Source organism: Amblyomma maculatum, chromosome 3 (genome assembly GCF_055883805.1).
Source record: "Amblyomma maculatum isolate TAMU_Amacu chromosome 3, ASM5588380v1, whole genome shotgun sequence".
Classification (NCBI taxonomy): domain Eukaryota; kingdom Metazoa; phylum Arthropoda; class Arachnida; order Ixodida; family Ixodidae; genus Amblyomma; species Amblyomma maculatum.
This window is the reverse complement of record NC_139346.1, coordinates 187133842-187146578: the sequence shown is the minus strand read 5'-3', so window position 1 is coordinate 187146578 and position 12737 is coordinate 187133842. Positions and strand designations below refer to the sequence as shown.

Genomic DNA, 12737 nt, shown 5'->3' with positions numbered 1-12737 from the left:
TTCGCCCTTATGGTTCTGCGAAGGCACGATCTGGGCCACGAACGAGAAGAGAAAGGAGAGAGGAGGGTGGAGGGGGCTTCACGATTGCGCACTTCAGTCTAGCACGAGCCGCGGTTCTCACTCAGCTCCGTGCTTTGACGTGCTCTTAGTTCTCCGAGGCGCTCAATGACGCGTGTTCGCCACAAACGCCAAGCGAGCCACGGTGTTCCGCGCCGTATACACAGAAAGACGGCCGCATGAACAGCGTGTACGCTGCTCCAGAGCCAACAACGCTGTAGGCCGTGCCGCTATAGGCTCTCTTTTACACGTGCCATTACACGTGCCCCGGGTTTCGATCTTCGGGGCGTCCTAGGAGGGAGCAAAGCGTTTTCTCCCTCACCGTCCAAGTCTAGCGTGACGCCGAGTACCTCCTCGCTTTTTACCAAGACGGCGGACCCTTTATTTACGAGCACAGCCCGGCCTCTATCCTCCTTCCCGGAGCGCTTTCGGCACCTTTTACAAGCTCTCGCAGACGTGACCGGGTATAGATGAGCCCGCGGCGTGTTTAACACTCCTTATAGACGAGAAATGCTCGCCATGCTGAAACAACGCCTTCTTGGCTTTTCTACTTCTTTGGCGTGAACGATCTGCCCCGTCTATTTTCCCTTTTTTTCTGTGCGAAACGCGTCTTGGGAAAGGGGCCTGACTTCGGAGCCTGCTGTGCTTATTTGTATCCCACGGCGTGGGGTATAAAGAGAGTATACGACGCAACCCTTAAGAATGGCCTCGTGCTAAGCTTTGTGTTGTATTTTTTTTTTCCTTTCTGCGTTTCTTAGTTTTTTATTATTGTTGTTTTGTTTCGCGTGATGGTTGTGTAGCACAAGTAAAGAAAACAAGAGGGATATGTCTCAAGCTTATCATCAGTCGTAGTTTTTATGTAACCACAAAAGCAGAGCAGTTACGTTTTACAACTTACAGGAAGCGACGTGAGCAGCTTTTGTAATACACGGGCCTTTCATGCTGAATCCTTCTATTATTCCTTTCTTACGTAATCTTAGCTTATTTTGCGTTATCGTCGGCTGTTGATGCTGTCTGCGAACACTGGCCGCCAAGTGCAGGTCAGCATTGTCCGATACGGTGTAAGATAACAATACTGATGAGTAGCAATGTGATCCCTATAGCTCGTGTTGCCTTTAAGTCTGATGTGAAGCTCGTTTCTATTCCAGACCCCGACTTGCTCATTATTCACAAGCCTTGCGATCTCAAGTGACCAAGTAAAAATGTTTGAAAGTCACCGTGTACGTATAATTCATTCGCCGGAGGCCATTTCCTGTGCTTATATAAATCACTGGCTCATCTACAGGCAACATGTCATATAAAGAGAGGGTTGAGAATGGTGGGCTCGATGGCTGAACATGTCTCATTATCTAACGTCCAAAGGATTACTAAAGAACCGTTGCTGTAGTTTTGATTCGGTTTCTTTGCTGTTTCTTTGCTTTTGCTGACGAGGTCCCCTCTTTGCCGCGTTGCAGGACTGAGACCTTGTTTTCTCTCTTTTTGCAGGTACGTACCGCCGCGTGTCTCAATGGTAGCGCTTGCGGACAGCGCAGATCTTCTTCCCCTCTCCACCCCAGTCGGCATCAGGTGAGCAGTAGTAGTAACACGGAAAGCCGAGCTAGTGTGTATGACATTGGAAACAGCTCGAAGCACGGCGGACGAGAAAAAAGACGGGACGAGCGCTGACTGTCGATTATGGCTATGACTGTGACCATGAGCGCTGATAATGAGTTGATAGTCAGCGCTCGTCTTCTTTCGTGCCCTCTGTGTTTCGCACTGTTTGCACACACACAAAAAAATCATGTGAGCACCTGAAAGCTGGTAACCAAATGCTCAGAGTAGACCGTGCCATCGCAACGGCTTGGCACTAGCTGCACAAAGCTGCACAACTAGCTGCACAAAGCTGTCAGGGGAAAAATTAGTTATTAGCTGCACAACTAGCTGCACAAAGCTGTCAGGGGAAAAATTAGTTATATGTGGTTTTATAGCACATAAGCAACAGTAACTATCATGCGCCAAACATGCGCCACTTACCGCACAGTGGCCGCGTGGACACGTATCGGCCATTGTGCGGTAGGTGGTGAGTTATGGCTGCCGGTGGATTGCGCGACCCTCTTGGGGAAAAGGTTGAAAGAGTGTTGTCGACCGTGCGTCTTTATATGACTGATACTATCCGTATACCACCCACCACCCTCCAGCGGGTATAACATTGCCAGCTAGTGTATCCCTTCATTCTGGGATTCCGGGCCCTCATTTTGCTTTCATTGGCCTTTACCAGATGATCGAGCAGCTCGCTCTGCTACCTTGACTTTAATCAAAGCACCCCCCCCCCCTCCCCCTCTCCCACTTTTTTTTTCTTTTCTATACCGAACTTTAGTTATGGGCATTAAAATAGTATTGACCCCCGCCGCGGTGGTGCAGTGGTTAGGACGCTCGACATACTCTGCCCGAGGATGCGGGATCAAATCACGGTCATGGCGGCCGCTTTTCGGTGGAGGTGAAAAGCAAGGCGCACGTGTGCTGTGCGGTATCGGTGCACGTAAAGAACCTCAGGTGGTGGATATTACTGGAGCCTTCCACTACGGCGAATATATATATATATATATATATATATATATATATATATATATATATATATATATATATATAATATGAGTCCACGGCTCCATACGTGCGAGATATGCAATATGCGTCTCGCGACAACATATAAGGACCGCTTTCGAAGATACCATTTGTCAACCAGGTTTCTTGACGAAAACAAAAAAAAAAAGCGAAGAATAGGGCCCAAACCAAGCACGCACGTATTCCTCTCGGATAGACAACCTGCGTGCATAATAAAATAATAATAGTAATAACCGCGGCGATTTTCGAAGCGCACACGAACCATTGCCGTCGCCGCCGCGCTGCGGGCGTTCGGAGTAGCGCCCACGCTCGACCCCGCGATGAGGCCCGAGGAATGATAATGGCGCCCAGGGAGCGTAGCCGACAGGCAGACGCCCTCGGCAGCTGAGCGCGGAAGAATGGAAGACGACGCGCCCGCCGCGAACGCAAGCGCGCCTCTGTATAAGGGAAAAATGTACGCAAAGATCTGCTCGGTTTCTCACAATCAGCGACGCTGGGGGAAGTGGGTGAGACCGGGTGGGAGTTACGAACTCTTGCATCCTCCACGCGCATAGCGCGAGCTTCTATAGCAGTCAGCCCGACCACGAATAATCCCCTCACCATGCAGTCTCTTCATCGACTTCAGTATTTGCGAGTAGACGGAAGTTCCAGCAGAGCCATCTCACACCAAACCGCGTGCCAGGCGGGCCCAAGTTCCCTCGCACCAGAGCTTTTCATTCTGTGTTGTCATATTCGCTTAGGCGCCTGTCACGTTTTAATTTTGATTTCTTTTTTTTTTTTTTCCTTGTTTCTCGATGTAGCCCTTTCTCGCTATAGCTTAAGCAAGGCGACGGGGCGATTGATAAAGTACGCGGTAGCTCGTCGGTCCCTGCGAGATTCCTCAACGCAGTCTTCCCTTCTCTATAGCTCCCCTCGACTCTTCTTCGCAGGGAGTGTCCCCGCCGCAGTCGTGAATTTATGATCGGCGACCGGAATTTGACGCCGCTCCACGCGCGGTGGTGAGAGGCAAACTTAATAAGCGAGCTAATAGAGAAGAAAGAAGGGGAACGGAAAGGAAACGGAAGAGAGGCTTGGCATGAAGCCTTTCCTTCCTGTCTTTGTTGTTAGATCGCCCTGCTTTGCGGCAAAGTGCGAAAGAAAGGCGGCGTTGAAGCGAAAAATTTGAGCCTCGGTAAGAAAGAGGCAGTTGCGGTCGTATTGGGCCGCCTCGGTTTGCCCTATACATATTAGCATACATTCTCGCTAGAGAAAGGCATTTTGAGAGACTGAATTACAATTACTTCGGGGTTGCCGCTCTCGCTTCGTGTCAAATTTGGTCCCTGGGTTACTGCACCATTTCGATGTCAGTGCATTATTGAATCCACCGAAACCAATCTCACAGCGAAGTAAAGCGTTCCTTTCCTTAAAAAGTTTGCCTTGTGTGCGCTTTTTACATCCAGGACTTCAAGAACATTTTTTCCCTTTATTTGTTCCTCAGACAGTGTCTAAGAGGAGGCCAAAGCTAAAGGCTGAAAGCCTGACGAGGCCTTGGCCCCTTTTACAAGCTTTTGCATCTCGAACAGAGCTAAAGACAACACTTCGGTCAGTAGCGGGAATACAACCTAACAAACTCATTAACAGGGAAAATTGTACCTCCTTGTACATAGACTAAATGACACAGATTGTGGATGCACGCAAGAAAATGTGGCTCCTTGTAACACGTGTAGGCTCTCAAGTTACAGAAAATTCAAGTGCAAAGCCCGCACGACAAACATTAAAATCAATACATGAGAAGAAATACTAGAACACAGAAACAATTTTGTATCTAACTACAAGCATTACATACAATTTCCATGTGTAATCTAAAAAGCTCGGATTGGCGACTCAACTATTTTATTGACACCATAGCTATAACATACACATCATACACAGCTGCGTCTATCCAGCGTTCCCTTTCTTCCCCCCCCCCCCCCCCCCCCACCATGCATGCTTTCTCGCTGCTCGAACCCTGCAAAAGCATGCTTGGTGTGACTATTTGGATTCAAATACTGATTTCTTATTGGCCGGAACGTTGTTTCGTGATCATTCGCGGATTCAGGACTATGCTACACTCTAAAAAAAAAGAGTGTAAAAGGAGGGTAACTTCGGGATTTATGCTATCTGAAACCGCATGGCTTAAATATACCCTGCGCAATCACCCGCACGGAAGACGTTAGTCTCTCTCGCATGACTTTACACCATTTCGTCCCTGCAGCTCAAGCAAAAAAAAAAAATTGCCGCTTGTTTCTTCTTTTTTTTTTTTTTATGATGGTAACCGGTTTCAAGCTGGGTGCGGCTGTGTTCCTACTTCCCGTCCGATGTCCTTTCAAGAGCTACCACAAAAGGACCCCCCGTTGTTCCCCGGAGGAGGTGGGGAATCGTCGAAAGTTGGGAGCATCTTATCTTCTTACAAAAAGCGGTGCCTCCCCCCTTCACCTCCCCCCCCCCCCCCGACATATCTTCTTACAAAAAGCGGTGCCTCCCCCCTTCACCTCCCCCCCCCCCCCCGACACCCCTTGGGGACGTCTTTTGACTCCTACGCGAGCTTGACCGTGGAGGGAGCCAGGCCGAACTCAGAACAAGGGCGGACAGACAAGTGTGTGCGCTGCAAAACAGGGAGAAAGGGGAGGTGAGGGGGGAGTGGTGGTGAGGCGAGAAGCGAAGCAGTTGCTTTTTAGTTTTGTTGCTTTTATTCTCAACGCAGCGTCACGTGTTCGTAGTTAGTTGCTTGAGCCTGCCTGCGTTCCCTGCGACTCTGCGACTCTGCGAGTCGAGAAGACGACGACGGCGACTGCCGCACGAGTCAGCGTTCGTGCTCTTTGTCGTTGGTACTCATCTGTGTTTTTAGAAAAGTTCGGTTGCTCTCAGCGATTATTTCATCGAGTGCGCTCGTCGATGCCTCACTATGAAACGACTTCGTGAAAGTGTGAACTTCGGAATGAAACGGCGGATGGCTGGTCGTCGCGGTGGTGGTGTTCCAACGAATCCTTGGCGCCAAATTTCAGCCGCGCATGTAAGTGACGTTTTACATTTCGTTTTACGAGCTTTTCTCTGCTATTTAACTTGGCCTGAACATGTTTTGTTATTGCTTACGTCCGCGACGCTGCTTGTTTGTCTGTGAAACGGCCTCTGAGCACGACGTCTTGGATCCCAACCTGAGCATACCACTCCCTCAGTTCAGACTGGAGGAGCGGCGCATCCCAAAATTTTCACATGGTCACGACCTTTTTGCGGGATGTTAATGGTGCATTTTAGTCGTCTACGACGCTCACAAGCATGTCCCGCGGTTGAAAGTATGCGTCGACGAGCGCTAATGCAGTCCCGGTGATACGCATTGACGTGTTTGCATGCCGCATTATTTTTGCTCGCTGCCTACAATCGATTTTGATCGTCTGTTGTTGCTGCTTTACGGGAACGTTGCCATAAATGCGGGAGAGCATGCAGGGTGATGGGTTAAGTTTACGGTTCTTTTAACCCGCAGTTTTGAGCTGATGGCGTCGAGACCAGAGGTGGGACCGAGCCGATTCGTGTACATGTATACTGTCGCAGTGACGCAATGTGCAGGAAAGACATTTCTCGCGCTTTTTTTTTTTTCGCTGCAGGCTCAAGTCCTTCGTCTCGTCTGCGCAAGAACGTAGACTGTCGTTTCTTCAAAGAATTTGAAACAGGTCTCTGCTATCCGTGCTGGTAAGTCCAAAGCATTGTTTCCGTACAGAAAGGGGCGTTTAAATTGACACGCGCGCTTTTGTGGCACATATTGCTGATCACTGACATCTGCCTCAATGTATACTGCTTGGGATTCTCGTCGGAGAATATTTATGTCGCGTGCCATGTGTGTGTCTCCTTGCGTGTTGCCATTTTCGCTCATGCCGTGCAATATGGCGCACGCCCAGACAGTGACTTATCAATTGAGTTTCATTGTGTTTGAGGGCGTGTGCGAGTAAATGGTGTTATTTAACTTGCTGATCACTTATGTTAAGAAGTGATAATAAATATTGGACTGGATCAAATCACTTAACAAGTGAAAAATCTGGGTTAGCTGGTGATCAGATGTCTTCAGCATTGAAGCAAACCATGTGTCACCCCTTCTCTGCTTTAAGACTGACTTTCTTATTGTAATCGGTACATAAAAAGACCAGCGCAAAAAAAAAATAATTACGGGGACAAAGGAACAAAAAATGACAGGACGGGCACTGAAATACGTTTTGTGTTCCTTTGTACCTGTTTTCTTTTTTTTCGCTGGTCTTTTAGGGTGTATGTATGAACCAACTGGCCCAAACAGCTATTTTGATTAAATGTGCTAATTTTCGTTAGCGAGCTAAGGAAAATTTTTATATCACTAATATTTTTCATTTGGGGATTTGCTATAGTTTCTACTCAGCTATTTTCATTCTGAACTTTTCAGCCTCCTGACCCATAGAAAGGAGGCTATGCCTGACCAATAACAACACATTCTTTTCCTTCTGTAGTTTCTGTTGTCAGACATTGTGTTATACTCATTACTACAATTCACTGGTACTGAGACATTCCCTCATTGAAGTTAATGCGTATTGTCATTGTGCTAGCAGTTTGTCATAAATCTGCTATTCTAGTTTACTTAAGCAGTTATTTCGACTGTAAAGAGGTGGCAGATATTGTTACAGATATATCTAGGAACAGGAGTTGTAGCTTTTAAGCTCATTGTCAAAATATATGAGTCATTGTTTTGGCATGTGTGGTGCCATTATTTTTTGTACTATAGTTATGTATGTACTGGTTACGAGTATCATGCTAATGTTATGAATGATACCTTTGCTGCAGCGTACCTGCCAGTAGGAGGAATACGGTGTAGAAGTGCTGTTACTCCTGCTTCTAAAGATCAACCTGCTTTCTTCAGCGCTGGACGACTACTTACGGCAAGATTTGTGTGGTATGTATTTTTCGACATAGCTGTGGCATTGTGGTCTGTTCATTGTTGCTTTATGTCTATCAAAGAGCATATTTTTCTATGCTGAGGAGGCCATTACATTGATTTTGGAACCATTCAGTGCTTCAATGCAAGTTAGCAAGGGAGGAATTTTTTCAGTATGTAATCGATCTGAACATGTTGACTTCTTTTTATTGAGTGAGCTGTTAATGTATGCCTCTTTTCTTTTTTTCTTCAAAACCTAATATTTAAATTGTTTGCACTTGGTTCTCAGCAGTAAGGTTATGTTCTCTGATGGGTGTAATTTTCAACAACTCACATGCTCTTATGTTGCTAGATATGTCCACAATAGAATGAAACTAAAAATGAAGTACTGCAGGTGATATGTAATGGACGGTATTTTAGCACTTTCAGCTTTATTGTTTCTTTTGCGTTCTTTATATTGTTTTGTGCCATTTGTACTCAGCATATTTTCCTTGTGTTCCACCACTACCATTTAACAAATATATAATATATATATATGCCCCCACCCCTTATGTCATGTCTATGGGCCTATAAAGGGAGAATGAATGAAATGAAATTTGCAGTACAATTAGAACTGGATTGTGCAGCACAGTGGACATGTCTGTGGTAGAGGATAATGGTTGAATGGCTAATCAACCAAAATTGACTTAACTTTTGCATTTTAACTTTAGGGCAGTATTATATACCAGAAATGAGGGTCCCCAATATTATAGGTGAGCCCAGTTCTTAAATTTTCTGAAAGAGCAATGTAGTTCAGAATATTGAACAAGGAAAGGCATATTTGAAAACTATTGTCTTGCTTTCCCACATTGCATGTAAAAAATGTTGCTGCAGTTGGTATTGTTGCCAGAATCATGTTAGCTTCTTCTGCATCATCAAAAACACAAAATATGTCTATATTATCTGAATAAGAAATGTCAGCAACACCCTTTTTTAGTTATGTAATGTGGAAAAACCAACTTACAAAGCTTTTAAAGGAATATTTTTGATGCTCATTATGTTAGACCACATAGATGATTAGGAGAGTTTTAGGCCTAGGCTCACTCATTAATAGCCTTCAATTTTGCAGTTTTCATATTGCCTCTTATAAACAAAAAGAATAGATAATTAAGTCTAATCCTGAAGCTGTGCCAGGTACCCAAAGTCCACATTGCTGCACAACCCACCGGCAGAGACTGCACGGGTGTCTCTTCATAGTTTATGATTTGCAATCTGTAAAGGTAAAGAACATAATCTTCGAGAAATTTGTTGTAAACACTTTTTAATAATCATTCTTGTATAATATTGGTCAGCATTTACAATTTCATTAGTTAGGTATCTAAAGAGATAAGCAGTTGACAGTTCTGGCAAATTGCAGTTTATGAGAAGTTTTATTCCTGCTGCATGTGCTGCGAGCATTACATGAAGCAGCAATACATAGAATCTCAAGCTTTGTGGTTTGTTCAAGGAATTATAGGGGTATAGAAGTGTATTGTTTTTTGCCTCCTGAGCAAGATAATGTAGTTTTGAAGTGAAACGGCAGTCTCAAGAAGTTTTTGGCATCGGCATAAGCTGATGTGTGGTGTGAAACTAGCAATGAACTTATGTAAAAGTTGCATTTTATTGCCATGCTTTACACAATTCTGCATCTGTGACATCACTGCAGTAATGCACATGTGCAGAAGGTGCTTTGGATGTGCCTTGCTATCATTGCTCGTTTAGCATGAAATGTTCCATCTTTCAGAAGTGGTATCCCGCATTTTATAAGGCATAGCCTCTGTGGTATATTCATGCCTTTTTCCAGGAATGTAAACTGCACTAAAGGCAGAAACAATAGAATGGTCTTAGACATACCCCTGCAGGAACAAGCTTCATTCGTTATATTCATGAGAAATGACAACGAATGCAAGAACAAAAGAACCTCCCCCATCTCTCCCCCCATCCCTCCCCCCCCCCCAAAAAAAAAAGAAGAGATTTGCAGTTGTCACTTGTGATGGATGATCAGATGACTAAAGACAGTGTAGTCTCAGGAAAACATTAACACTATAGGCAACATAAGATAATGTCATGAAGGACCAGAGACAGTGTTTTCTAGGAGGGTGAGACCATAGTGACTAGAAACAAGACCACTGGTATGGTCAGGTGTGAAAGCAAACTATAATGTTTGGGTGTTGGAGTGGAAACCAGCAAACAACAAAGGTGAAAGTGAAGGTGATAAAACAAAGCTTAACATAAAAAGCTAATGATAAAAAAAAGAACTGCACATATGAACGAGTATAGGGAGGGGTTTTTTAAATCACATCTTTTGCCTTTATTAGGCTAGCTTCTATTTTATCAATATGTTTTCATTCATATTTCTTTAAATGACCCTCTGGGTAGTCCAACATCAGTGATGCCTATGGCTTGACCCTGCTCCTAACAAGAATGTCTCATTGTATATTGTGTCTTATTGAGCATATTGTCAATTTTTTCTGAGATTGCAATGTGCTAGTTGTCTATGTGTGTGTTAGTGGCACGGGTAAAGCTCAGATTTGGAGAATTTTCATTGATCTATATATTGTGTGAGTTCACAATTCTCATTATATAAACACTTGGAAGCCTGTACTGGTGCACTATTTCCATCTGTCTTCCTTTTTACTTGCCCTTTGTGCAGTGTTATTTTTATATGTGAATTAATTACTCCATAAGCATGTTTTGTGAGACTTTCTTCGTGAGTAACCGATTACAAGTTCTCTTTTCTATGCAGGTCAAATACGTGGTACATCCCTGCCCTGACTGTGCGGAGAAGATTATCCAGTCCCTTGCTGCAACTTCGGTGTATAATGAGGTGAAATAAACACCATGGTATGTTATCTTAACCGATTGTTCTGTAAATTCTTTTTGTTCACTCTGCAACATAACTTACGGCTTGAACACAACATGACACAGCCTACCTCACCTGAAACATTGCTCACTGTCACACTCCAGACGACACAAAGATATTGCAATGTTTCAACATAATCTTTCCTTCCAGAAAATCTTGAAATGTATTGGTTAGCTTTATTCCTGCTTCCAGTGACCAAGTTTACGATGCAGATTGGTATAGTACTCTTGTGTGGATAGCATATATATACCACAAGATGATGCTTAGATACCCTATGTAATATGGCATTACTTTAAACTGCTTGGAGGGTAACGTTATCCTTCTCCTGGTGGTATAAGCTTGCACCATAAAGGTGCAAAACTTTGCGCTCTTTGTCGTAATATAAATGTATACTCTAAAATGGTAACTTTGCACCTGTACATACAGGATAAGTTTACGTTGTCAAGGTGCAAACTTGCACCTTTGATGCAAGGGTATGCTTATGCCATCGACAGACTAAAACATAGGCCTTTATGAAAGGTGCAACGTTATGCCTAGGTAGAATACAGTTACACTGCTTGTGAAGGTGCAAGTTTATGCTACCAGAAGCGTAATGTTACACTACTTGCAATGGTATAAATACTTAGTCTTCCAAGACACAGCGTAACCTTACCCCAAAAAGGTGTTAGCTCAGCGACAAGCAGTTTACCCCCCAAAAAGACTAAGATCACACCTTTTTTTTTTAGAGTGTACGGATCGCCGACTGAAGCAAGCCATTAGACAGAGAAACCATCTTACATTGGGGATCTGCAAAGCGGCCATATATTGCGTCACGATTCTTGGAATATGACCACATGAAAGCACAGTGCATGACTCTTGACAATTCCAAGTGGCACCTAATGGAGCACTAATGCGTTTATTAAAACGTCTGAAAAGGTAACAGAATACACGGGGTGTGAATTCCTTGGGTATGGCATGAATGACATGGCAGCACCGCACTGATCTCTGCGCTTGGTGTCATAGCTCCCGCCTTGGTATGCCTTGGTGGGCGTGGAGAGAGGGTTATTCTGCCGCGGCCTCGCGTGCGCTAAACAATCGGCGACGGTCTGGCTTCCGGTCGTCCGCTGATGACGACGATGACGTGGCCGAATCGGACTTCGGGCTCTGGCGGCGCTCCGCGGCGCACGCCTATTTCGCTCCGTGAATGATGTCGTCGATTTTGCCGGTGGCACAGGCTACGGTAATAATCCTCCGCGAGCAGGCCGGGCTAGTCATAGCCCGGCCGACCCGTTCTCACGCGAAACGACATTCACGCGCGTTGCGATGCGCCCACCCGTTTCCCGCGACGCCGATGAAAGAACGGTATACGTATATAGACGGGATGCAAAAGAAGCCGCCCATCGTGCAATCTATCGCCGAAAACGTGGGCGCCAAGTGGCGTGCACGACACGCTGATGTAGATGCTTAGCGAGCGTTAACGCAGCGGCAAACGTTTTAGATGATGTTATATAGATAAACTTTCCACCCCCACGGCCCCTTCTTTCCCTTTGGGTTGCGAAGACTCCTGTGCTGCCGCTGTTGTGTCCCGTCTCTTTCCTAATCTTCAATTGCGACCACTTTTCTGACAGCAACGACATATCAACACTGCAGCCCATGGAAGAGCCTGATTAGACTGGGGAGTAAGTTTTATTGCGAAAGCAATACTGCTCGCAGTTTGAGCCTTCAGCGTGGAACGGCGGTTACCACCATTGACCTTTGACCTTTATACGACCCCCGTAGACGACCCCAAGTTGGCAGGAGCTGCCAACTTGGGTCTCTCGTTTCACATGGGACGGTTATGTCAGAATCAGCCTGCCAGGACCCTGACATTCACGTTACTCCTAGAGCCCAATAAGGCACGTTCATACGGCTTGGTTAAAGAGGGGCTCTCGTTTCATACGGGACGCTTATGTTAGAATCAGCCTGCCAGGACCTTTGCATTTCGTTACCCCTCTAGGCCACTAAGGCACATTCATACGGCTTAGTTGAATCGGGGCTTTATGTGTGGGCTGGGGAACTTAGAAGAATTAGAAGAATGCTCGGTCACCCGCAGCTATTGCTTTCGCTCAATATTCGGTTCAGCAACGTTGAACTCTTCTAATTTGTGCGTGTGCGTGTGTGTGTGGGGGGGGGGGGGGGGGGGCGTTTTCCTGCATGTTGAGTTCTACACGTAGCTATCCCAGGGCAAGTGCAGTTCGCACGTTGGACACAGTGCGCCGCCTGTTGTTGGGAGCCATTTCTTCTCCTACTTTCATCGCGTGGATATCAGTG

General features: G+C 45.5%; 1 protein-coding gene and 1 long non-coding RNA gene across 7 annotated transcripts in view; both read left to right on the top strand.

Annotated features, from left to right (window-relative positions):
• The window catches only part of LOC146197185 (homeobox protein cut-like), a 725401-nt gene that overhangs the window by 385393 nt on the left and 327271 nt on the right, over nucleotides 1–12737 (top strand). Inside the window, exon 2 of one of the 6 annotated variants that reach the window (XM_084598966.1) lies at nucleotides 1543–1623. The exons of the other annotated variants lie outside the window; for them this stretch is intronic. The gene's annotated coding sequence lies outside the window, so the exon portion shown is untranslated. The remainder of the gene's footprint in view (nucleotides 1–1542; nucleotides 1624–12737) is intronic. 6 annotated transcript variants of the gene reach the window in all.
• Nucleotides 7472–10443, top strand: LOC146197186 (uncharacterized). The gene is made up of 2 exons (XR_014705661.1): nucleotides 7472–7585; nucleotides 10332–10443. It is a non-coding gene; the product is annotated as an uncharacterized LOC146197186 (long non-coding RNA).